General features: G+C 39.9%; 2 pseudogenes; both read right to left on the reverse strand.

Moving 5' to 3' along the window:
• Nucleotides 1-10,572: 10,572 nt before the first annotated feature.
• On the reverse strand, nucleotides 10,573-16,653 carry LOC122440924 (annotated as a pseudogene).
• A 4,580-nt stretch (nucleotides 16,654-21,233) lies between these two features.
• On the reverse strand, nucleotides 21,234-28,000 carry LOC122440925 (annotated as a pseudogene).

The following is a 28,000-nucleotide window of genomic DNA, read 5'->3' on the forward strand; positions in this document are numbered from 1 at the left end:
CAGTGAGGGGGAATTGGCCTTTGGACAGATGCCACCACCCACCAGTTGCCCACATTTAAAGTAAAGCAAACTTTCCTTTCCACCAACCTGGCCTGTTTATGACTTTTGAGCAGTGAGCAGCCAGACTCTACCTTTCAGTTACAAGTCCACGATGTGGAATTCATATTGCCTACCTTTTTTTTCTATCAAAATTGGAAGAATTTGTTCAATATTTAATTATTTTTTAAAATCTTGGTGTCTCCTCTGTAACAACAAAGTATAGGGTCTGGGGATATAGAAATAAATGAGCTACAGTCATTTCACATATTTGTTGCATAGAAAGCATCCATTATTTCTTTTTTCTTTTCCTTTTTAACAAATAATCTTGGAAGGAATCCTTAAATACTTTTATTTAAGAGAGCATGGGTGGTTCTTGGAAATTTGTATTTTAAAAAGCAATGAGTGTAATTAATATTTTGTTTTGTTTTTCACCTTGTTGCCCAAATTGTTTTATTTATTTTTCCCCCCAAATTATTTTTATTAGTTGGAGGCTAATTACTTTACAATATTGTAGTGTTTTTTGCCATACATTGACATGAATCAGCCATGGATTTACATGTGTTCCCCATCCTGAACCCCCCTCCCACCTCCCTCCCCGTTCCATCCCTCTGGGTCATCCCAGTGCACCAGCCCCGAGCACTTGTCTCATACATCCAACCTGGACTGGCGATCTGTTTCACACTTGATAATATACATGTTTTGATGCTGTTCTCTCAGATCATCCCACCCTCGCCTTCTCCCATAGAGTCCAAAAGTCTATTCTATACATCCGTGTCTCTTTTTCGGTCTTGCATACAGGGTTATCATTATCATCTTTCTAAATTCCACATATATGTGTAATTATACTGTATTGGTGTTTTTCTTTCTGGCTTAATTCACTCTGTATAATGGGCTCCAGTTTCATCCATCGCATTAGAACTGATTCAAATGAATTCTTTTTAATGGCTGAGTAATATTTCATTGTGTATATGTACCACAGCTTTCTTATCCATTCATCTGCTGGTGGGCATCTAGGTTGCTTCCATGTCCTGGCTATTATAAACAGTGCTTCGATGAACATTGGGGTGCACATGTCTCTTTCAGATCTGGTTTCCTCAGTGTGTATGCCCAGGAGTGGGATTGCTGGGTCATATGGCAGTTCTATTTCTAGTTTTTTAAGGAATCTCCACACTGTTCTCCATAGCGGCTGTACTAGTTTGCATTCCCACCAACAGTGTAAGAGGATTCCCTTTTCTCCACACCCTCTCCAGCATTTATAGAAAGCATTCATTATTTCTTTAGTTCTACTTCAGTGGCATTGTATCAACAAGGAATCAACACATTTGATAATCCTACATCTCAGAGATACTATGAAATTGCCCCATAATATGCTAAGAATAAGGGGGAGCACACAGGATTCAAAAACAAGTTGTCAGTCTCTGAATCACCCCACACTAATTCCAGAGTTTCTAGAAGATTTAAGCAAAGGTGAAAAAGTGAAAGTGTTAGTCGCTCAGTTGTGTCCATCTGTAGCCTCTGTCCATGGAGTTCTCCAGGCAAGGAAACAGGAGTGGATTGCCATTTCCTTCTCCAGGGGATCTTCCAAACCCAGGGACTGAACCCAGGTCTCCTGCACTGAAGGCAGATTGTTTACCGTGTGAGCCACCAGGGAAGCCAAAGGTACCAAGGTCTAATCAGAGACACGTCTGAGGTATATTTATTAATGTTTTCATTTTCCTGAGTACAAATGAACAACAAGACTCTGACTTTATATTTCCTTTTGTGATTGAGTAGGTGGATTATAAGTGTGGATAAGGAAGTAAGCAGTTAAAATCCAGGAGCAGGATAAGCAGAGAGATCTGCCTTGAAGTGTCTGGGTTCCTTCTCTCTATGAATTTGCCTGTAATCTTAGCCACCCATCCTTCCTATGAGAGATGCAGCAAGTGCAGCCTTTGTGTTCTCCAAAAAATTCGAAAGGGAAGGGCATGGTAAGCAGGGAGTCTCTGCCACGACTGCTCAGTCATGTCACTCTGGGTTTGCAGGGGGAAGGCTGTCCAGGTGCCCTGTGTCTGGAGTCAGTCTGCCCAGATTGACAGGTTTCAAATCTGGCTCCAACCCTATCTAACTCATGAGCTGGTAGAAAGTGACAGAAAATGCTGCGAGCCTTTCCTCTTCTTAAAGTGCTAATGAGGGCTTTCTTCATGGTCCAGTGGTTAAGAATCCACCTGCCAATGCAGGGGACATGGGTTTCATCTCTGTTCCAGGATCCCACATGCCCTGGGGCAAGTAAGCCTGTCTGTTGCAACTACTGAGTCCTTTTTCCTAGAGCCCATGCTTCACAAGAAGAGAAACCATGAGAAGCCTGAGCACTGCAACTAGAGAAAGCCTGTGTGCAGCAACAAAGACACAGGACAGCCCAAAGGGGGAAAAAAAAGTATTAATGATGTGTCTACACTTAAAATTTGCAAGTGGTTATGCAAATGAACTCCATCACCTCAACTTTGTTCGCAGTGGTGCTTCCTGAGGCCCACTTGACTTCATTCCAGTTGAGCTATTTCAAATCCTAAAAGATGATGCTGTGAAAGTGCTGCACTCAGTATGCCAGCAAATTTGGAAAACTCAGCAGTGGCCACAGGACTAGAAAAGGTCAGATTTCATTGTAATCCCAAAGAAAGGCAATACCAAAGAATGCTCAAGCTACCACACAGTTGCACTCATCTCACACACTAGCAAAGTAATGCTCAAAATTCTCCAGGCCAGGATTCAAAAGTATATGAACCATGAACTTCCAGATGCTCAAGCTGTATTTAGAAAAGACAGAGGAACCAGAGATCAAATTGCCAACATCTGTTGGATCATAGAAAAAGCAAGAGAGTTCCATAAAAACATCTACTTCTGCTTTATTGACTGTGTCAAAGCCCATGACTGTGTGGATCACAATAAACTGTGGGAAATTCTTCAAGAGATGGGAATACTGGACCACCTGACCTGCCTCCTGAGAAATCCGTATGCAGGTCAAGAAGCAACAGTTAGAACTGGATGTGGAACAACAGACTAGTTCTAAATTGGGAAAGGGCTATGTCAAGGCTGCATATTGTCACCCTGCTTATTTAACTTATATGCAGAGTACATCATGAGAAACGCTGGGCTGGAGGAAGCACAAGCTGGAATCAAAATTGCTGGGAGAAATATCAATAACCTCAGATATGCAGATGATACCACCCTTATGGCAGAAAGTGAGGAACTAAAGAGCCTCTTGATGAAAGTGAAAGAAGGGAGTGAAAAAGTAGACTTAAAACTCAACAATCAGAAAACTAAGATCATGGCATCCGTTTCCATCACTTCATGACAAATAGATGGGGAAACAGTGACAGATTTTATTTTTGGGGGCTCCAAAATCCTTGCAGATGGTGATTGCAGCCATGAAATTAAAAGACCCTCGCTCCTTGGAAGAAAAGTTATGATCAACCTAGACAGCTTATTAAAAAATAGAGATATTACTTTGCCAACAAAGGTCCGTCTAGTCAAAGCTATGGTCTTTTCAGTAGTCATGTATGGATGTGAGAGTTGGACCATAAAGAAAGCTGAGTGCCAAGGAATTGGTGCTTTTGAACTGTGGTGTTGGAGAAGGCTCTTGATAGTCCCTTGGACTGCAAGGAGATTCAACCAGTCCATCCTAGAGGAGATCAGTCCTGAATATTCATTGGAAGGACTGATGCTGAAGCTGAAACTCCAATACTTTGCCAACCTGATGTGAAGAGCTGACTCATTTGAAAAGACCCGGATGCTGGGAAAGATTGAAGGTGGGAGGAGACAGGGATGACAGAGGATGAGATGGTTGAATGGCATCGCTGACTCGATTGACATAAGTCTGAGCCAACTCCAGGAGTTGGTTATGGACAAGGAAGCCTGGTGTGCTGCAGTCAATGGGGTCACAAAGAGTTGGACATGACTGAGTGACTGAACTGAACTGAATGCAAATGAAATCAAACAACATACATAAAACACAGACCTCAGTGCCTGGCACTAGGGATGACCTCAGAAACAGTACATGATGTTATGGCTAATGTCATTCTCCTTATCACACTCATCACTGCTTTCACGATAATTAGAAGTGCCCATGGGAATTTTACAGAGACCCATATGCTGCTGCAATTGGAGAAATGCCAGCCAGAACCAGAACCAATGAAGGTGGACATAGCCCTGTGAACGAGAGTTCTCACAACCTAACCAGAACCAAGAACTTAAACTTCATAGGGCTGTGATCCCAAATCTTGTATATCGGTGCCATCTCATCTTTTCTTCTCTACTATCATGTTTTTTCCTCCTGAACAGGAATTATTGCTCCCAGTGAGCCCTCCTTCAATCACAGTCTCCCCCTCAACACTTACTGGGCTGGGCTGCATCTCTGCTGGAACACGACCAAGGAGCACAGATTCAGCCCCTCTCCTGCCTGGTGTATGATGAAGTCTCAGGGTTCCTTTTCAGGATGGGCAGGAAGACAGATTCAGCTGGGGGACTTCCAGTGGTGATGCTCCCAAATGGAGGAGACACATGTATAGAACCACACACTTAGAACTGGCAAACTAATGTGTAGATGGCACCAGCTAATTATTTAAAATGGTATGACATACGACTTAATGCACAAAGGGCATAATTAGCCAATTGGTCCATGTTGTCCCAATCTCTGGAGACTTGTTAATATTAATGGAAAAGGGGGGGAAAAAAGAGAGAAAAGTGAATATTCTTAGGAGTGTCTGGGACCCTCTCTTCTCAGCTGGAAGTCCACTTCTACTTCTTCCTTCCAACCTGCAGGATTTTAACATAAAATTCAGAATTGTTTTTTTTTTTTCAATTTAACCACTTAATGTGAAATTTTGATATCTGTAAATCCATTGTATTTCATGTGAAATCTATGCAGCATTAGGTCTACAATAAGTATTTTATATTTTTCATTTTCTTAGTTATTATTTGTCTCTAAGGATAACTTGGGGCTTCCCTTGTAGCTCAGTCAGTAAAGAATCTGCCTGCAATGAAGGAGACCCAGGTTTAATTCCTGGGTAAGGAAGATCTCCTGTAGAAGGAAATGGCAGCCCACTCCAGTATTCTTGCTTGGAGAATCTCACGGACAGAGGAGCCTGACAGGCTACAGTCCATGGGGTTACAAGAGTCGGACATGACTTAGCAACTAAACCACCACCAAGATAGCTTATTTTCTTTTTCTTAGCCTTTGCTTTGGTTGGCATTTTATAGGATGGAGTTTTACATATTTTTATTATTTGCTTATTTGAATATGTCATCAGCTCTAGTTTTTACTCTAATAGAATACATTGGCATATTAGAAAGCTGCTGATTTTTTATTTTATTTTATTTATTTATTTCAATTGGAGGCTAATTACTTTACAATATTGTAGTGGTTTTGCCATACATTGACATGAATCCACCACAGGTGTACATGTGTTCCCCATCCTGCACCCCCTCCCACCTCCCTCCCCATCCCATCCCTCTGGGTCATCCCAGTGCACCAGCCCCGAGCACCCTGTCTCATGCATTGAGCCTGGACTGGTGATTCATTTCACATATGATAATATATATGTTTCAATGCCATTCTCCTAAATCATCCCACCCTCACCCTCTCCCACAGAGTCCAAAAGACTGTCCTATATATCTGTGTCTCTTTTGCTGTCTCACTTACAGAGTTATTGTTACCATCTTTCTAAATACCATATATATGCGTTAGTAAACTGTACTGGTGTTTTTCTTTCTGGCTTACTTCACTCTGTGTAATAGGCTCTAGTTTCATCCACCTCATTAGAACTGATTCAAATGAATTCTTTTTAATAGCTGAGTAATATTCCATTGTGTTTATGTAGCACAGCTTTCTTATCCATTCATCTGCTGATGGACATCTAGGTTGCTTCCATGTCCTGGCTATTATAAATAGTGCTGTGATGAACATTGGGGTACAAGTGTTTCTTTCAATTCTGGTTTCCTCTGTGTGTATTCTCAGTAGTGGGATTGCTGGGTCAAATAGCAGTTCTATTTCCAGATTTTTAAGGAATCTCCACACTGTTCTCCATAGTGGCTGTACTAGTTTGCATTCCCACCAACAGTGTAAGAGTGTTCCCTTTTCTCCACACCCTCTCCAGAATTTATTGCTTGTAGACTTTTGGATAGCAGCCATCCTGACTGGAGTGAGATGGTATCTCATTGTGGTTTTGATTTCCATTTCTCTGATAATGAGTGATGCTGAGCATCTTTTCATATGTTTGTTAGCCATCTGTTTGTATGTCTTCTTTGGAGAAAGGTCTGTTCAGTTCTTTGGCCCATTTTTTGAGTCGTTTATTTTTCTGGACTTGAGCTGTAGGAGTTGCTTGTATATTTTTGAGATTAATTGTCAGTTGCTTTGTTTGCCAGTATTTTCTCCCATTCTGAAGGCTGTCTTTCACCTTGCTTATAGTTTCCTTTGTTGTGCAAAAGCTTTTAAGTTTAATTAGGTCCCATTTGTTTATTTTTGCTTTTATTTCCAATATTCCAGGAGGTGGGTCATAGAGGATCCTGCTGTGATTTATGTTGGAGAGTGTTTTGCCTATATTTTCCTCTAAGAATTTTATAGTTTCTTGTCTTACATTTAGATCTTTAATCCATTTTGAGTTTATTTTTGTGTGTGGTGTTAGAAAGTGTTCTATTTTCATCCTTTTACAAGTGGTTGACCAGTTTTCCCAGCACCACTCGCTAAAGAGATTGTCTTTTCTCCATTGTATATTCTTGCCTCCTTTGTTGAAGATAAGGTGTCCATAGGTGCATGGATTTATCTCTGGGCTTTCTATTTTGTTCCATTGATCTGTGTTTCTGTCTTTGGGCCAGAACCATACTGTCTTGATGACTTTGGCTTTGTAGTAGAGCCTGAAGCCAGGCAGGTTGATTCCTCCACTTTCATTCTTCTTTCTCAAGATTGCTTTGGTATGATTATCTCAGTAGATGCAGAGAAAGCCTTTGACAAAATTCAACATCCATTTATGATAAAAACCCTCCAGAAAGCAGGAATAGAAGGAACATATCTCAACATAATAAAAGCTATATATGACAAACCCACAGCAAACATTATCCTCAATGGTGAAAATTTGAAAGCGTTTCCCCTAAAGTCAGGAACAAGACAAGGGTGCTCACTCTCACCACTACTATTCAACATAGTTTTGGAAGTTTTGGCCACAGCAATCAGAGCAGAAAAAGAAGTAAAAGGAATCCAGATAGGAAAAGAAGAAGTAAAACTCTCACTGTTTGCAGATGACATGATCCTCTACATAGAAAACCCTAAATACTCTAGCAGAAAATTACTAGAGCTAATCAATGAATATAGTAAAGTTGCAGGATATAAAATTAACACACAGAAATCCTTTGCATTCCTATACACTAAGAATGAGAAAACAGAAAGGGAAATCAAAGAAACAATTCCATTCACCATTGCAACAAAAAGAATAAAATACTTAGGACTATATCTACATAAAGAAACAAAAGACCTATATATAGAAAACTATAAAACACTGGTGAAAGAAATCAAAGAGGACACAAATAGCTGGAGAAAGATACCATGTTCCTGTATTGGAAGATTCAATATAGTGAAAATGAGTATACTACCCAAAGCAATCTATAGATTCAATGCAATCCCTATCAAGGTACTAACGGTATTTTTCAAAGAACTGAAACCAATAATTTCACAATTTGTATGGAAATGCAAAAAACCTCGAATAGCCAAAGTAATCTTGAGAAAAAAGAATGGAACTGGAGGAATCAACCTGCCTGACTTTAGGCTCTACTACAAAGCCACAGTCATCAAGACAGTATGGTACTGGCCCAAAGATAGAAACATAGATCAATGGAACAAAATAGAAAGCCAGAGATAAACCCACGTACTTATGGACACCTTATCTTTGACAAAGGAGGCAAGAATATACGATGGAGAAAAGACAATCTCTTTAGCGAGTGGTGCTGGGAAAACTGGTCAACCACTTGTAAAAGAATGAAACTAAAACACTTTCTGACACCACACACAAAAATAAACTCAAAATAGATTAAAGATGTAAATGTGCGACCAGAAACTATGAAATATCTAGAGGAAAACATAGGCAAAACACTCCCCAACATAAATCACAGCAGAATCCTCTATGACCCATCTCTCAGAATAAGGGAAATAAAAGCAAAAATAAACAAATGGGACCTAATTAAACTTAAAACCTTTTGCGCAATGAATAAAACCATAAGCAAGGTGAAAAGACGGCCTTCAGAATGGGAGAAAATAATAGCAAATGAAACAATGGACAAAGAATTAATCTCCAAAATACACAAGCAGCTCCTGCAGCTCAATTCCAGAAAAATAAATGACCCAATCAAAAAGTGGGCCAAAGAGCTAAAAAGACATTTCTTCAAAGAAGACATACAGATAGCTAACAAACACATGAAAGAGATGCTCAACATCACTGATTATCAGAGAAATGCAAGTCAAAACCACAATGAAGTACCACTACAAGCCAGTCAGAATGGCTGCTATCAAAAAGTCTACAAGCAATAAATGCTGGAGAGGGTGTGGAGAAAAGGAAACCCTCTTACACTGTGGGTGGGAATGCAAACTAGTACAGCCACTGTGGAGAACAGTGTGGAGATTCCTTAAAAAACTGGAAATTGAACTGCCATATGACCCAGCAATCCCACTGCTGGGCATACACACCGAGGAAACCACAATTGAAAGAGTACGTGTAACTACCCCCAATGTTCATTGCAGCACTGTTTACAATAGCCAGGACATGGAAGCAACCTAGATGTCCATCAGCAGACAAATGGATAAGAAAACTCTGGTACCTATACACAATGGAATATTGCTCAGCTATTAAAAAGAATACATTTGAATCAGTTCTAATGAGGTGGATGAAACTGGATCCTATTAAACAGAGCAAAGTAACTCATAAAGAAAAACACCAATGCATTATATTAACGCATATATATGGAGTTTAGAAAGATGGTAACCATGATCCTATATGCGAGACAACAAAAGAGACACAGATGTAAAGAACAGACTATTGGACTCTGTGGGAGAAGGCGAGGATTTGAGATGATTTGAGAGAATAGCATTGAATTATGTATATTGTCATATGTGAAATAGATCACCAGTCCAAGTTCAATGCATGAGATAGAGTACTCAGGGCTGGTGCACTGGGATGACCCAGAAAGATGGGATGGGGAGGGAGGTGGGAGGGGGGGTTCAAGATGGGGAACACATGTATACCCATGGCTGATTCACTTCAGTGTATGACAAAATACACTACAATATTATAAATAATTAACCTCCAATTAAAAGAAATAAATTAAACAACAAAGTTATAACAAATGTTAGAATTTTTAAATTTCCTGCAGGTCTTCAGATTTCTATGCCATTAAATAACATTTGCACATATTCATCTCATTTTCTCAGTAACATAGCCCCCAACTAATTTTGCTGGAAAAAATGAGCTTTTCGGGGGAAATATGTTGCTCAAGGTCTGAGAGATTATTTGTTAAAAGAATTTTTGTTCTAAAATGAAGTCTTCATATTAACCAAGAACCCTTTATTTCTTCATCATCCAACCTCTCTTTGGTTGGCTCAGCTACCCACCCAAGCACATCAGCCACCTTGAATTCTGATTACTGTGCGAAATCAATTCGGGTCCAAGGCATACAGATCATTTTGGAACCAAAGATCTGAGATCGGAAGTCCTCAACCTTGGCTACACACTTGATACATCTGAGTACTTTAAAAATCCTCATGCTCAGGGCACTTGCTTAGTCACTCAGTCATGTCCAATTCTTTGTGACCCCATGGACTGTAGCCTGCCAGGCTCCTCTGTCCATGGGGATTCTCCAGGCAAGAATACTGGAGTGGGTTGCTGTGTGCTGCTCCAGGGGATCTTCCTAACCCAGGGATTGAACCCAAGTCTCCCACATTACAGGCAGATTCTTTACCACCTGAGCCACCTGGGAAGCCCTGCATAGGACACACCCAAGTCTAACCCAAATCTAATATCAGAGTGTCTGATAGTCAGACCCAGTCATCACTGTTGTTAAGCCTCCAGATGATTTCAATAAAAGCCAAGGTTGAGAAGCAGTGATGTGTATCCCCACAAATAGCATGTGTAAATAAATAGACTTGAAACATGAGAAAATTGTGTGGAAAGTACATAAGAGCTTGCAAAAGGATGTAAATTTAAATATACACATAAAGAGCTTTTCATCTTTCCAGGATCCTTGGAACACCACTGATAAACTGTAGAATTTCCATAGATATACTAATATTCAATCACCAATCACACAGTTATTAAGATGGACAAAGAATCCTAGGACACTCTCCTAGTCCCACTGAGAAAATATGAAAAGAAGGAATACTCAGTTGTTTAGCAGGAGAGGCATCAAGGCCATAAGAGCTACAAAAATTAGGAGATGAGAGAGGTAGGATTTCAGGTCTACATGTTTAGTTTTGCTGCATTTTCTGACCTGCCCCCTAAATGGTTGGCACAGGGACCAAGGTTAGATTGCTTTGCTGAGGAACCTGCATAAGGCCCTTTTGATGTCTCTGTTCATCAAGATGTAGATGGAGTGGTCCAGCATGGGGGTGACCACAGTGTACATCACAGAGGCTGCTGCATCCTTCCTGGGAGATTGTGAGATGGCTGAACTGAGGTACACACAAAGACCTATTCCATAAAATAAGCAAACAACTGCCAGGGGAGAGTCACAGATGGAGAAGGCTTTACACTTGCCACCTAATGATGGAACTCTCAGAATGGAGAAAAGAATTTTATAGTAAGAGAAAAAGATTCCTAAGATAGGGATAAAACAAAAAAAATTTGCCAACAAAATATGTGAGTATATTGTTGGTGAAAGTGTCAGAACAGGCAAGGTTGAGCAGGTAAGAAGGATCACAGAAGAAATTAGGAATTTCCACATCCTTGAAGCAGGTAAATTGTAATGGAACCAAACTCTGCACCTGGGAGTTCAACAAGGCCAATAGAAAAAGACACCAAAATGAAGAAACAACAGAGGCATGGGTTCAAGATGACCATACAATGCAGTGGGTGACAGATGGCCACAAACCTGTCGCAGACCGTCACATACCTCCAAAGAAGATAAAAGTAGACATCTGTGTCAGGCAGCCCACATAGATGACTCTGCTGTGAGATTGGATGTTCACAATAATCTTGGGGACCGTGGTGGAAACTAAACCAACATAAGGCAAGGACATGTTGGAGAGGAAGAAGTACATGGGTATGTGGAGGTGGGGGTCAGAGGTGATGGCCAGAATGGTGAGCATGTTCCCCAGCACAGTGAACAGGTACATGGACAGGAAGAAGATAAAAAGCAAAGGCTGCAGTTCTAGGTCATCTGAGAGACTCAGGAAGAAGAATTCTGAGACACTTGTTAGATTTGGGGCTCTGTGTAGATTGGACACCTTTTAAAAAGAAAAGAAGTTTGAGAAAAAGGACATAAGTCAATGAGCATGCAGTCCATGTCCATATTTGGAATCAATCAAGTCATTTCTGAGGTCACACACCCCAGGATCTTAGCAGTATTTCTCAGTGTGACAAATCTATCAGCTTAGAATGGTTCCCTCCTTTTTTCCTGTTTCTTCATGTCTTTATATCCATACTCGTTTCACAGAAATTGGAACCTATGACCAATTCCTGTTGACATATTGCAGAAACCAACACAATATTGTAAAGCAATTATCCTCCAATTAAGCATAAATAAATTTAAAAAAAAGAAATTGGATTGAAGGGTAAAAGAGGTGCAAGAATATATATACATCTATGATTTCAGTGAAATACAGTCTACTCTTTAGAAAGAATCTTGAATGAGACATCAGTTTTCTCTTTAAGAAAAAATTAGAAGATGGCGGAGGAATAGGACGGGGAGACCACTTTCTCCCCCACAAATTCATCGAAAGATCATTTGAACGCTGAGCAAACTCCACAAAACAACTTCTGATTGCTAGCAGAGGACATCGGGTACCCAGAAAAGCAGCCCATTGTCTTTGAAAAGAGGCGGGACAAAATATAAAAGATAAAAAGAGAGACAAAAGAGTTAGGATGGAAATCCGTCCCGGGAAGGGAGTCTTAATAGAGGAAGTTTTCAAACACCAGGAAACCCTTTCATCGGTGGGTCTGGGGGAAGTTTTCAAATCTTGGAGGGTAACCTAACTGGGAGGAAAAATAAATAAAATCCACAGATTACATGCCTAAAAGCAACTCCCAGCAGAAAAGTACCCCAGATGCTTGCAGATGCTGAACGGAGAGGAGCGGGCGGCATTGCTTAGGGTAAGGACCGGACCTGAATGCTCAGAGGGCAATCGGAGGGAGCTAATGTGAGACAGCAACTTAAACTGTGAGATAGCAAGAGAGAGAGAGAGAGAGAGAATTAACCTGGGAAAAGCCCTAACTGAAGGCACTGCCGGCAGGCCGTTTGCAGAACAAAGGAAGGACTGAGCAATTCCAGAGAAGAGCTAGCAGGCTGCTGACTGGCCCATCCCCCTCTGGAGGCAGGGGGTGGAGGGAGGGGAAGGGGGGGGAGGGGAAAGTGGCAAACATGGTCCCAGAGACGGCATCCCCTACCAATCTGCAAACAGGCTTCCAGTTTCTAACCAAAGACTTCCTGAGATTCTGGATGGTTGACATCCACTTGGGAGGGTCGCAGCCAGAGATCAGCTCCCCAGAACAGACACAGGGTGCACCGGACTGGCGCGCCTGGAAACTGAGGCTGGGACTGCGGAGGGAAGAAGTTGCGCTGCACATGGGGAGAGTGCACTCCTCAAGCTCCTGATTCCCTGAGCTGATCTGACCTGGGAAGGCACAAAACGCAGGCCCAACCGAGTATACACACACACATAAGACTATATTCGTGAAATCTGTCTTCTGATAATTTCACAGTACCTGCACCAAACTTTTCATCTTGTATAGGAGGACTTTTTCAACCTTAGACTTCAAATCTGGATTGCAAAACACGACGATTCACATGATATCTTATTAGTTCCACTATGGCCTCATCTTCATAAGTCACAGGTTAACTCTGAACCAAAAGAGAATCCCTTATGAATCCCTTGTTCTACCTTCATTTAACATCTGGGACCAAAGTAGCTTAGAGAAGAAACACTTATTAGCTACAGTGGAGTTGGCTGAGAGTTGGTCCGGAAATAAGAAAATCCAGGGTTGAGTCCTGGATATTTCACCCCTTGTACGTGGAGTGTATACAAATCTCTGCACCTCTCTGTTTCTTCCTGGAAGAAAAAAACAGTCTAAATTGCACCTCTAGTTGTTAAGAGAAGTTGGGAACTTCCCAAGTCATTTGTTGTGAAGGATTTCAATCATTTTGAAATAGTGTGCTTAGTAATGAAGCGCAGTCCCCCAAATTTAATGAAATTTCTTGTGTTATATGGCAGAGAGAGCAAAGACTTTCCTGTGTCATGACTCTGCAGCATAGAGTGACATGAACTCCCAAAATGGGTCCCAGTCCATAGAATAAAGTTATCCTCCCCTTCTTTTCTGACCCTATTTCCCTCATATTTTTGAAAATCTCTGCAGAGATGTTTCAATTATTGAATGCTGCAAGTGCTTTTCAGTAAAAAGTAATAGGCCCCAGAGAAAGTTCATGACATACACACAAATAATCACATTGTTTCTTGTCTCTGGTCCTATGGGACAATCTGAAAAATGAAAACACTGGCAGGCACCATCCACTGTTTGGAAGCCATAAGCTCACGCTTTGTTTCTATTAAAAATGGAAGGATTTATTTAGTATTGAACTGGTGTTTTTTTTTTTTTTTTTTTAAATTCTTGTTGCTTCCTCTGTGACATCAAGGTATAGGCTCTGGAGAAGCAGAAATGAATGAGCCTGTCATTTCTTTACATCTATGAAAAAGATACATACATAAACAAGAATGAAATATCCTGCCAAGAATCTAAGAAAAATATAACATCAGATCACCAGATATTTAAGTCAAATGAAGTGAAAAGTAGACTTATCATTAAGAATATCTAAAATTTATTGTGCCGTTTCATTGTGCATCCTTCACACACTTACTACATAGAGGGCATCTATTATTCATTTGGTCCTTATTCACAGAGAGGTTGTATCAACAAGTAATAAATTCAGTGGGCAATCCTAAGTTCATGTATACTAAGAACTTGTCCCCACATAAGTGGAACAAACAGGATTCAAAATGAAGTTGTCAGAGTCCCTCACAGAAAATCTCACTGTATCCAGACATTTTGAGGACTTCCTAGGTGGCGCTAGTGGTAAAGAACCCATCTGCCAATGCAGGAGACATCCCTTATGTCTGGTTTGATGCTTGGGTAGGGATGCTGGTTTGATCCTTGGGTAGGGAGGATCCTCTAGAGGAGGGCATGGCAACCCACTCCAGTATTCTTGCCTGAAGAATCCCATGAACAGAGGAACCTGGCAGGTTATCGTATGGACCTCGCAGGTCCATAGAATGGCAAAGAGTCAGACACGAGTGAGCTGACAGCATGCACACATGCAGACATTCTGATATTTTTAAGCAAAAGTGCAGGATCTAATCACAGGTACGTATGAAGTACCTTTTAAAAACTGTTTTCAATTTCCTAGGTAAGAATGAACTCTGAGACTCTGAATTTATGTTTTGTGATTGAGTAGGCTGATTATAAGCATGAAGGAGAAAGTGGACGGTGAACATAACGTCCAAGAGCAGGATCAACAGGGAGTCTCCCTGAATTTCCTGTGTCCCTCTTCTTTAAGATGTTGCTTGTGATCTCGCCAACCCATCTTATAGTAGATGCAGCCAGTGCTGCCTACGGCCCTCCTCTGTGTCCTCCGGAAAACTCTAAAGGGAAGGGCACAGTGACCAGTGAGTCTGCCAGGACTGACAGGGAGGTGACAGGACTCTGGGTTTGCAGGAGGAGGACTGCCCTTGGGTCCTGTGTCTGGAGTCAGTCTGCCCAGACTCATGATCAGGTATAAATTACATAAAATTCTGTATGCATTTACTCTTATTAAAATAATGATATCTGTGCACTTATTATCAGGAGACTAAGGAGAAACATATGAAATAAAGCAAGAAACAAAACACATACTTTTGAGCCTGGCACTTAGGAAACCCTCAATTACAAGACATTATGGTTAATGTTGGGCTTCCCATGGGCTGCTAGTGGTAAAAGACCTGCCTGCCAATGCAGGAGACATAAGAGACATGGGTTCAATCCCTGGGTAAGGAAGATCCACTGGAGGAGGGTGTGGCAACCCACTTGAGTATTCTCACCTGGAGAACCCCATGGGCAGAGGAGTCTGGTGGGCTACAGTCCATAGGGTTGCACAGAGTCAGACACAACTGAAATGACTTAGCCGGTGGTTAATGTCATCCACCTCATCATCACTGTTTTCAGAATTCTTTAAAGTTCTGAGGGGGAAGTGTACAGAGACCCATTCACTGCTGTGGTCGGGGAGATGCCAGTCACAGCCAGAACCAGTGACGGTGGAAGTAGAACTCTGAGTGAGAGTTCTCACACCCCAACCAGGAATAAGAATATAAGCTATAAGTCTCTGAACCAAAATTTGTACACTGATACTCTCCCATATGACTGTTCCAACTGTCATGTTTGTCTTGTTGAGGAAGAAAAACATCTTGCTCCCAAACTCTCTTCATCCATCTCTGTCTCCCTCAGTACTTACTGGGCTGGGTGGGATCTCTGCTAGTCCATAACCAAGGAGCACAGACTCCCTGTTTCTCTCCTTCTTGGTGTGTGATGAAGTCTCAGGGACCTTCCTCAGGATGGGCTAGGAAGACAGACTCAGGCTGGACCTTTGCAAGTTCTTACAAAGGATGGAGACATAGGTGTGGATTCACAATATTAGAACAGGCAAACTAATGAGCAGGAGTCACCGTGTATTTACAATGATATTAACTTAGGGTTCAGTGCTGAAAGCTCATCATTAGCCAGTTGGTCCCTGTTGTCCCAATCGCTGGATACCTGTTAATATTAACAGAACAGGGAAAGGAGAAAAGTGAATATTCTGGAAAGAGTCTGTGTCCCTCTTCTCCTCAGGAGGAAATTCTCCTGTTCTTTTGCTTATTAGTTCTAACTAGCTGGACCTTAATATAAAATTTAGACTTCCGTCCTCAACTTGACCACTCAATGTGTGGTTTGATAGCTGCAAATCCATTGTACCAATCATGACATCTATGAAGGATCAGTTCTATACAAAGGATGTGATACACTTTCCATTTTTACAGTTAATATTTGTAAGGATAGTTTTTCTCCTAATTTGAAGGAATCTTCAGTTCTAAACTTTTTCTCTGAATGAATTGCATTGGCATATTAGAAAAATATTGATATTTATTATTTAATAATTTATACTTTAATTAAATACTTCAATGGGGGCTCCCAGAAGGTTTCAATCAAGGTGCCATCCAGGGCTGCAGGTATCTCAAGACTGGATCAGCATGTGTCCACTTTCAAGCACACTCATGAGGCTATTGGAAGGACTCACCTGTTCACACAATATTGTCCAGAGAATTCCTTCAGTTCCTTGACACATGGCCTCCTGGCAGGGCAGCTGGGTTTTATCCATGTGAGCCATCAAGGATGCAAAAAAGAGGAACCAGGAAGAGGGCCAGTTTACTTTACTCTGTTCCCAGAAGTGACATCCCAACATTTTTCCACATTCTCATCATGGTAATCTAGTCACTACATACATCTTGACTCAGGGTGAAGTAAATACACAGAACAATGAACACCAAGATCTGGGATCACTGAGAACATTTCAGATCCTGCCCCCTCCTGCCCCGCCCCCCCCCCCACAACCCACGCTACAGTCCTCATCATCTATATGTGATACTTTGTGCTCCATGCAATTCAAGTCTCAGATCCTGTCCTTTTACTTTCCAGCATATCCCCAAATTCATCCTACCACCTCAGTAAAACTTCTCTGGACACAAACTACCATTTGAATCGAACCTCCAACACTGGGTACTTCTGCAGACCCCACTCTACTGCTTCAGGTCATGCAGTCTCAAGCAGACTCCTGATTTCTGATACACCAGGAGAGCCCCTCCATCACTTCAGGACAACCTGCAGCCATTCCATGGCAAAATGTAACAAATGTTCCAAGTATTCTGATTTCTTCTAATTAGAGAGCAATCAACTCACTTCAGAATATATTCTCTTTAGATTCCCTTGTGGTCTCAGCTCTTGAAGACTCTAATAAATAAAATGTAGTTGGGCTTACCTTGTTGTTTTCCCTACTGCATAAAGTGTGATGTAGGTGGAAACTGGAATGATGTAAACTTCTGTATCCCACCCACACAGCCTTCCTGACTTAGAGAACTTTTTGCTGAGTAATATGGAGATTGGTTTGTCGTTGAGTGATATGAACAAAACTTTAGTTTATACCCAAGTCAAATTGGATGTGGAGGGAAGAATGTCATTTACCTCTGTGTGGCTAAGTGTCAGAGGGTATTTTTAGGAGAAAGCACATGGCAGATATTTACAGGCACATATGAAAGGGAGAGACTGTGTGTTGAAGCACTTAAAGGAATTAGTCCAGGGCAAAAATGCATTACTAAACTGGAATTATTTCAGAGTGAACAGAAGGAGTAAGGTACTAGGGTCAGTGACAAACACGATTTCCAGGACATGGAATATGAAAACCAGTGGTAGTTGTTTGTACAGTAAAATATTTTGGTAAATATGTCACAATATATATATGTATCAAAACATCCTATTGTACATCTTGAAAGTGAAAGTGTTAGTTGCTCAATCATGTCCGAATCTTTGTAACCCATAGACTGTATCACATCAGGCTCCTCTGTCCATGGAATTTTCCAGGCAAGAACACTGGAGTGAGTTGCCATTCCCTTCTACAGGGGATCTTCCTGACCCAGGAATTGAACCCCAGGTCTCCTGAATTGTAGTCAGATTCTTTACAGTTTGAACCCTTATACAATATTATGTCAATGATATCACAATAAAGCTATAAAAAGCTTATTCTCTATTTTTGTTGGAAAACACATGCATCTGCCTCCAGAAGAATGTCTATTGTTGTGTTCACACTGTTCCAGAAGAATTAATGGAATGGGATAATCTCCAGAATGAGGACAATGAAATGGATCAGTCACAAAAAGCTGTCCTATATGGCAGGATGAAGTCTAAGTTATTCCATTTTCTAGTCATTTGGGAACATCTTTAAACAAAATAATTTTCACATTAAAAAAAATCATTTTATTTAACCCAATTTTTTTTTTTTCTTTTGGACTTTCAATTTTGTGCTGTGGTATAGCCGATGTGACAGTTTTGAGAGAGCTAATTCCTAGGCAGGTTGATAAGAAGTCCAGGGGTCCCCAAGGAGAGAGAGATCTGGATTAATTCTCAAGGAGGAGGAAAGGACAAACTTTTTTTTTTTTCCTTTCCCTCTACATTCCTTAGGATTATATAACAATAGTATATCCTGCTTGAGAACAGTCTCTGGAAAAAACCTTCTGGCTAATCCTGTTATCTTAAAAATGTAAATTATGGGAGTGGGTCTAGTAAGGTCTTTACAACCTCCAGACATTCTTTTGCTTCACTGTAATAACTAATTAAAAGTATATAAATTCCATTGTTAATACTAGTGAGGGGGCACTTTTTCTGCCCTCTTCTGATGTCTATGTCAGAAGCTTTCTCTATCTCTTTTATACTTTAATAAAACTCTATTACACAAAAGCTCTGAGCGATCAAGTCTCTGGCCCTGGATTGAATTCTTCTCGAGAGGCCAAGAATCCCAGCATCTTTCATGGTTCAGCAACAACCTTTCAGTTTCAGGTGAATAGTGAAGGGACTCAGCCATGCAAATACATGTACTATTCTCCCTCAAACTCCCCTCTCATCCAGGCTCCAACATGACATTGAGCATAGTTCCATGTAGGTCCTAGTTGGTTATCCTTTTTAAATATAGCAGTAATTTCACCCAATTTCGTCTTGTAAGTGTATTTACTCTCATCTTGCCAATGGTGTACATCATGGAAAGGCATTTCATGAATGTTGTAGAAAGTTTAATACTCAAATGTGTATATTCTATTATAATATACTCAAATTGAAAAATTCACATGTTCACTTATCTTTAGAAATTTTAAGGTGGTGCAGTCTGAAAGCAACAGCTAGAAAATTTTACAGAACACACTTGAAATTGAACTGTATACACACAAAAGCAACCTTTCTTTGTCCTTTTCCAAGGTTTCTTGCCTATCATTTGGCTGGGATGAATGGAGAATAAGTATAATATTTTAGGACATATATTTAATATGATATTTTAAAAGTACTAGTAATTTTAATGGGTTATATCTTTTACCACTGAATAATATGAATTCATCTTCTGTTACATGGATTCCCTTCTTTACTAAGATACTACTACATTTCTTATCAATTCAGTCGATAACAGTTTATCCTTGGTTGGAAAATGCAAAGCAAATTAATCTAGTTATGGAAAGCTTTCGGAACACTAAGATAACTACCACAAAAATGATGTGTGACATCTCTAAGAAGTATTGGAAACCCATCTTGTAGAAAAGAAAAGGAGCCCAAAGACTAAGTTATCCTGACTAAAGACAGGGAAGCATGGTGAAGTCCTAACCAGGATACCACTGCTCAAAGGAAACACTCCCCTTTCTGACCATATGGTCCTTTGCAATCCTACAGTAACGTAAAAGAAGATACATTTGTTGTGATGACCTGGGTGATTTAATAACCTTTAGGCATCATTAGAGCCATGTGTAATTGGAAAAATAACATCATCACCTATTTTCCAGTTGGTTACCCATGACTAAGACATATTCTGGATAACCACACTTCTTACCTGTGCATGTTTTATAATCATGTAACTGAAGGCACCATACAATGTATTTTTATAGCCCATGCTACAGTATCAGTAAAAGTTCAGTCAAAAAAACAACAGAAACCAAATAGCTGCTTACAGAGGAACATTTAATATAGAGAATTGGTTAAAAACTTGTTGAAAGACTGAAAGACAAGCAAGAAAAAACTGGTACCATAGTGATCATAACTGAAGGAGGAAGCTACTTCACCAAGGGCTGGAGGGGTATAAAGGGACCCATTGAACTTTTAGAGCAAAGAGACATATACAGACCACTGATGAATGTATGTAAGATGAACACAAGATGGACATTGATGGAACATAGACCACAAGATGGAACATGATTTCAAACACCCCACCCTAAAGCAAAGGCCAGGTTTACAACATAGAGAAGCTATGTGAAGAAATTTATTGGAAATAATGGGTAAAATGAATTGCTTGTTACCACATCAGGGTCTTCATATCTTCCCCCTTTGACCTGTGATCTCTTTTGGATCTTCAGCATTTGTCCATGTACAACATTAGGACTCAAGGCATAAGCTTCATCTTTGAAAGAGAGGCTTGACTTGGATCAGTAGTTGTCAACCTTGGGCACACGCTAGAACCACCTGAGAGCTTTTTAAAATTCTCATGCTTGGATCACACACAAGTTCAGTTGAATCAGAAATTCTGGTGGTGAAACCCAGTGGTCAGTATTTTAAACTTCCCAGAAGATTGCAATAAAAGCCAAGGCTGAGAAGCAGTGACATGTAGCTCACATAACAGCATGCACAGATTTGAATAGTAGAATTTACTATTGAAAGTATATAAGGGCTTGGAAATTTTGTAAATTTTTGATATATTAAGGGGAAATTATTCATCTTTTGAGGAGGCTTGGGCTACCAAAGATAAAATAGAGAATCTCTACAGATATAATGAGATTCATTCAAGGAGTGATTTTGATACAAAAAGGCTCTTAGAACTCCCCACTGTCATGTTAAACCATGTGTGTGTGTGCATGTGCTCAGTCTTGTTTGACTCTTTGCAATCCCGCGGACTGTAGCCCACGAGGATCCCCTGTCCTTGGGATTTCCCAGGCAAGAATACTGGAGTGGGTTGCCATTTCCTCCTCCAGGGATCTTCCGGACTCAGGGATTGGACCTGTGTCTCTTGTGACTCCTGCACTGGCAGGGGGTAAACCGTAAAGAGAAGTAATATTCAGGTAGAAAGTGAGGAGAGACATGAAGACCGTAAGAGCTATAAAAATGGTGTCATGAGACAGATACAATTTTTAGATCTCCAGGTTTAGTTTTGCTACATTTTCTAGTATACACTCAAATGGGTTGCCAGGTCCTAAGTTGAGTTTGTGCTGCCAGGAACCTCCACAAGGCCCTTTTGATGTCTTTGTTCCTCAGGCTGTAGATGAAGGGGTTCAGCATGGGGGTGACCACAGTGTACACCACCGAGGCTGCTGCATCCTTCCTGGGAGACCGTGAGATGGCTGAGCTGAGGTACACACCCAGGGATGTTCCATAAAATAAGCAAACAACTGCCAGGTGAGAACCACAGGTGGCAAAGGCTTTGTACATCCCACCTGATGAGGGGACTCTCGGAATGGAGACAAGAATTTTACAGTAAGAGAAAATGATTCCTGAGACAGAGAGAACACCAGTCAAGGCACCAATAGTATAGCTGATTATGTTATTGGTGAAAGTGTCAGAACAAGCAAGGTTGAGCAGTTGAGAAGGATCACAGAAGAAACTAGAAATTTCTACATCCTTGAAACAGGTAAGTTGTAACACAATCACATTGTGCACCTGGGAGTCCAAAAGGCTAACACAAAAGGATACCAAAACTAAGGAGCAACAGAGGCGCGGGTTCATGATGACCACATAGTGCAGTGGGTGACAGATGGCCACAAACCTGTCATAGGCCATCACAGTAAGAAACATACAATCCATACATGCAAAAAGGATAAAAATAGACATCTGAGTCAGGCAACCTGAATAGGAGATGACTCTGCTGTGAGATTGGATGTCCACAATCATCTTGGGAACGGTGGTGGAGATGAAACCGATGTCAACCGAGGACAGGTTGGAGAGGAAGAAGTACATGGGGGTGTGGAGGTGGGGGTCAGAGGTGACGGCTAATATGATGAGCAGGTTCCCCAGCACAGTGACCAGGTACATGGACAGGAAGAGGACACAGAGCAAAGGTTGCAGTTCTGCATCATCTGAGAGTCCCATCAGGAAGAATTCTGAGACCCTTGTTAGATTTCTAGTTCTGTGTATCTTGGACACCTTTGGAAAAAGAAAAGAGGGCTGGAAGCAAAGGAAGTAAGTAAATGGGCATTGAGCACTGTGTCCATATTTTGGATTCAAGCAATTCATTTCTAAGATTATACACTCTTGTTCTTCCAGCAATATTTCTCACTGTGACAAATTCTATTTGCTTAGAAATTTTCCTCCTTGGTTTCTGTTATACACATCTGTTTATAAACTCTTAGATTATAAAACTTCACAGAAAAGTGAAAGGGAACAGGAACATTAGAGGTAATATATCTATGATCTCAGTTAAATACAGCCTACTTCTTTTGAATACAGAAAGAGAAATTCCCTTCCCCCTCTAAGAAAAAATATAGTTCAAAGAAATTAAACATATTTATATAAGTCTTATTTTATTTAAATTCAATTCTAGTTATTTCCTTTATTTGGAATATTTTTATATCTCTATGAAAAGAAGGAATTGTTCATCTGGATTCTAAACTAAAAATGAATGTTCACAATCAGAAAACATATTTAGGTTGTATTCAGAGTTTTATTATTGGTTTTCCTGTCTTCCCTCCTTCATGAAATAAGTGATTACTCAGTTATCAGGGTTACATTTTAAAAATAATTTAGTATATACTTCATTTGACTTTGGTGGACTTAAAAATTCGATCTGTATGGTTTAATTCAGTGCATGTGATCATACAGCATTGGTGACTATAATGGCATTAGCATACAGAGCATTGTCAATGATTAAATAATAATGAAATTTTAGAAATGTTCTTGAACATTTTTTAATCTTATACAGTGTTATTTGTTTCCATACCAACTCAGTTAAATGTCTAATGTGTGAGACCACTTTACATTTTTTGAAGTCCATTCTTCACTGGTGAACTAATACTCCTTTATTGTTTTTCTTTTTTTTTTTTCAGTTTATTGACGTGATTGACAAAGTTGCTTATATTTGGGTCTTGCCACATGAAGTTTTTGAAAAAATGTACAAAATGATGATTTACTACAATACAAATTGTGACTACCACAATCAAATTAATTAATGTATATGTCACCTTACATAGCTTCTATTTGTGCTCGCGTGTATGTGGTATAAGTTAAACAAACCTCTCATAGCAGATTTCAAGAACACAATACAAATTTATTAGCTATAGTCATCAGACTGCATATTAGATCCCCAGAATGTATTCATTTTATAGCAAAAGTTTATATCCTTTGACCAACATTTCTCTACCTTCTCCACCACTAGTCCTCACAACTACAGCTCTTTTAAAAAACTTTTTATTGTATTTTTGGAGTGTAGTCAGTTAACAATGTTGTGATAGTTTCAGGCGGACAGCAAAGGAACTCAGCCATACATATAAATGTACCCATCCTCCCTCAAAATCCCCTTCCCTTCACACTACCACATAGCATTGAGCAGAGTTCCCTGTGCTATACAAAAAGTCCTTGTTGGTTGTACATATGTCCCTTTGGCCGATTCATGTCGATGTATGGCAAAAACTATCACAACATTTTAATTATATTCCATTAAAATAAGTAAATTAATTAAAAACATAAATGTAACACAGAACAAAAAAAATATAACAGAGGGTTCATGTTGATTCCTCTCTAACTATATCTCCCCTCATGGCTGAGTAATATCCCATTGTTTATATACACTCCACATTTTCTTTACCTGTTCATCTGTCAACAGACATATATCCATATTCTATTTCAAAAAATATTGCAATGATGAGGGGATGTGTTGTGACAAAGATTTAAATAGAATGATGCAAACACATCTGAGCAGTTTCCTTATCTATGAAATTGTGATAGTAACTGAACCTACCAATAGGACCACTGCAAGAAAAGTTTTAAAAAATCATTTATATTGATTAGACCAGTGGTTTTCAGTTCCGTTTCATCAATTACTTACATGTGCTTACTTAAAAATGCTTAGTTACTCTGACCTCAGCCTAGAACCAATTTCAGGATCTCTATAGGTGAGTATCTTGGCCTCCCTTCTGTGAACCAGGACTTGATCAACACTGCCTTAGAATGAATATTGCCCAACACTTAGAAAAATCTCCATAAATATTATTGATTAATACTGTCATAAATACCACACCTATTCTTAAAATATAAACATTTAATAATATTTCTTCAGATCCCACATATCATAGAAATTTGAAACATTAATGATAAAATTTAACTTCTCTTGAGACCTCAGTTCAATCCCACTTCCCTGCATACACATTCTCAAAGCAACAAATGTGATTAACTTGACATATATGTTTTCTTGTAAATGTTTTCATAATGTCAATATTCATTTGCATATCCATAACCAGCTTTTAGGGTTTCTGTAGTAGCTCAGATAGTAAAGCATCCGCCTGCAATGCAGGAGACCTGGGTCAGGAAGATCCCCTGGAAAAGGAAATGGCAACCCACTCCAGTATTCTTGCCTGGAGAATTCCATGGATAGAGGAGCCTCATGGACTACAGTCCATGGGGTCCCAAAGAGTCGGACAAGATGGAGCAACTAACACACATACAACCAGCTTTTAAAAAATCTTCCCTAAATAAAATAATATCCATATTGCCTCTCAATGTACCTCGTTACCACACCATTTTGGTTAAGTCTCTTGTGAAGTACATACAACTACATCAAACAATTTCCTGACACACATTATTACATAAGGAAAGACACCATTTTCCTCAGTTGGTAAATTTATATTTATATAAATTAATTTCACTTTAACAAATTTAACACATTTAAGTGCAATAATATATAATTTGATATATTTTATATATTAAATAAATATTTAGTTTACATTACATATATTATTTTTATTTATATCAGTTTCTGCTTACAACAATCCAATGAAAATTCTTGTACCTTTCTCTGTTTCAGACAAAAATTAGCACATAACGTGTGAGTGGTAATTAGTTAAGTTCTAACAGTGGGTGCATAACCAGTTTGGTATGTGTGTGCTCAGTTGTGTCCGACTCTATGTGACCCCATGGACTGGAGCCCACCAGGCTCCTCTGTCCATGGGATTCTCCAGGCAAGAATACTGGAGTGGGTTGCCACTTCCTCCTGCAGGGGATCTTCCCAACCCAGGGATCGAACCTGGGCCTCCTGCATCACAGGTCGATTCTTTGTTGTCTGAGCCACCAGGGAAGCTAATTCCCTGTATTTGTTTCAGTGCGAAAGTAATATTCTGTCAACTGCATCCATGCCATTTTCTCCTTGTATAGGAAATCTTCTCAACCTTAAATTTCAAAGCTAGACTGCAATTTGCATGACTATTCATTGAAAACCTTATAGTCATCCATGTTAGTGCCATTATGACCTCTGTAAACTGCGACCTCAGCCGCATGATTCACAGATTCTCACTGAACCAAAAGAGGATGAAGTAATTATCTGCCTTCCTTTCACCTATGGGAGCCAAGTGGGTTTGAAAAGAAACGTATTAGCTACAGCAGAGATGATTGAGAGCTGGTGCAGGAAAAAGCAGATCAGTGATTGAGTCCTGGGCCTTTCATCCTTGTAAGTGAAATGTGTGCAAATATCTCAAGCTCTCTGTGCTTCTCTTCTTGGACATGAAGATCTAACACCCACTCTAGAGTATATGTGGCACCAGAGGGAAATTGGAAACTTAATAAATATTTGGTCATTTGTATAAAGAATTTTAATCATTATTGGGATAATGCATTTATTAACAGGGCTTCCCAGGAGGCGCTAAAAAACCTGCCTGCCAATGCAGGAGACATAAGAGATGCAGATTCGATTCCTGGGTCAGAAAGATCCCCTGGATGAGGGCTTGACAACCCACTCCAGTATTCTTGCCTGGAAAACTCTATTGACAAAGGGGCCTGGCAGGCGACAGTCCATGGGGTCACAAATAGTTGGACACAACTGAAGTGACTTAGTACACATGCATGTTTATTAATTAAATACAATGCCCAAAATGTAATGATGTATCATGGAGTATATGGCAGAGAGATCAAAGCCTTTCCTATCTCAGAGGTGGAGCACAGATAACATCAAATCCTAAAATACGGCTTGGCACATGAGTTAAAATGTGCATGTCCTCTTCTTTTCTAACTCTTTTCCCCCATATTCATCAAAATTTCTTCAATGACTTCTCAATGATTGAATGCTGCAGATGCTATTAAATGGAAAATAACAAGTCTCAAAGAAAGTCCATGAAATAGACAGAAACAACCAGTGTTTTAACTTTTCTCTAGTCCTGTGGGACTTTCTGAAAAGGATGAAAACACTTGACATAAAGGGTCCACCATGTGGACCATATTGCTCACATGTTGTTTCTATGAAAAACAGAAGAGTTTATTCAACACTTAACTGGGTATTTTCATTCTTGGTGTCTCCTCTGCACCAACAAGATATAGGTTTTGAGGAATCAGAAATAAATGAGCTTCATTCAGTTCTCTTAGTCTAGGAAGGATGTACTTGTAGGAACAAAAACAAAATGTTCTGTCAGGGATGTAAGTGAACCACAACATCAGATCTAGAGATATTTAAATCTGATGATATGACAAATAGCCTTACCATTATTAGTAGCAAAATCAAACATGTATTTTTCCCTTTCTTTGTGCATCCATCACATAGTTATTGCATTGAGGGTGAGGATGTTTGCTTAGACCCAATCCAGTGGTTCTGTATTAGTGAGGAATCCCTCAGTCGATAACCCTAAATCTCAAAGATTCTAAGAAATTGCCCCACAATACAGTAAGAATGAGTGAAGCAAACAGGATTCAAAACTAAATGTTTTTCTTCTCTGAGTCCCATGCCCTAAATTTCATTGTTTATAGACTTTCTGAAAATTTTCAGCAGAGGTAGAGAGGTATAACTATGGATACATCTGGAGTATATTATTTTAAATATTTTCATTTTCCTTAATAGGACTGGACCCCAAGACTGATTTTGTGTCTCCTTCATGATTGACTTAGCTCATTCTAACTATAGAGGAGAAAGTGGACAGATGAAGTGAAATCAAAGAACAGCATCAACAGAGTTCTACCCTGAAGTATCGGGTGCCAGTTATTTCTATGGCTTCATTTGTGATCTCAGACATTCTTCCGATAGTATATGTGGCAAGTGATACCTGCCCAACACTCTGCCCTCCAGAAAACTCCAAGGGGAAGGGCACAGTAAGCAGGGAGTCTCTGCCAGGAAGTGACAGGACTGTTTGGGTGAAGAGGGGAAGACTGCCTTGATGCTGTGTGTCTGGAGTCAGTCTGCCCAGACTGACAGGCTTCAGACTTGGCTTTAACACTTTAACATGAACTGGTAGATATGACGTAAAATGCACTGCTTCTTCCTCTTATTAAAATAATGATAATGTGTGCACTAATAATTTGGAAGAGATTATGCAGACAGAATCAAGCAAGAAACATAAAACCTACCTCAGAGCCTGATACTTAGGAAGCCTTGATTGACAGTACATGATGCTATGATTAGTTTTATCCTCTTCATTTTCATCATCTATTCATCACCATTTCTTTTTATTTAAATGTGTGAAAGAAAGTTTGCAGAGACACATTAGCTGCTCTGACGTGAAGGATGCCAGCCAGAACCAGAACCGGTAAGGTGTATGGAGAACTCTGAATGAGTGTTCTCATATGCCAACCAGAACCAAATACATAAATTTCAAAAGTCACTATTCCAAAACCATGTAGATGGGTGCCTTCCTACCTTTCTATGAAAACTATCATGTTTGTTGCTCTTGAGGAGGAAATAAAGCTGAAATAGTCCCGCTGCCAACCACTGTCTCCCTCTGCACTTACTGGGCTGGGCTGCATCTCTGCTGGAACAT

This window comes from Cervus canadensis, chromosome 4, assembly GCF_019320065.1.
Source record: "Cervus canadensis isolate Bull #8, Minnesota chromosome 4, ASM1932006v1, whole genome shotgun sequence".
NCBI lineage: Eukaryota > Metazoa > Chordata > Mammalia > Artiodactyla > Cervidae > Cervus > Cervus canadensis.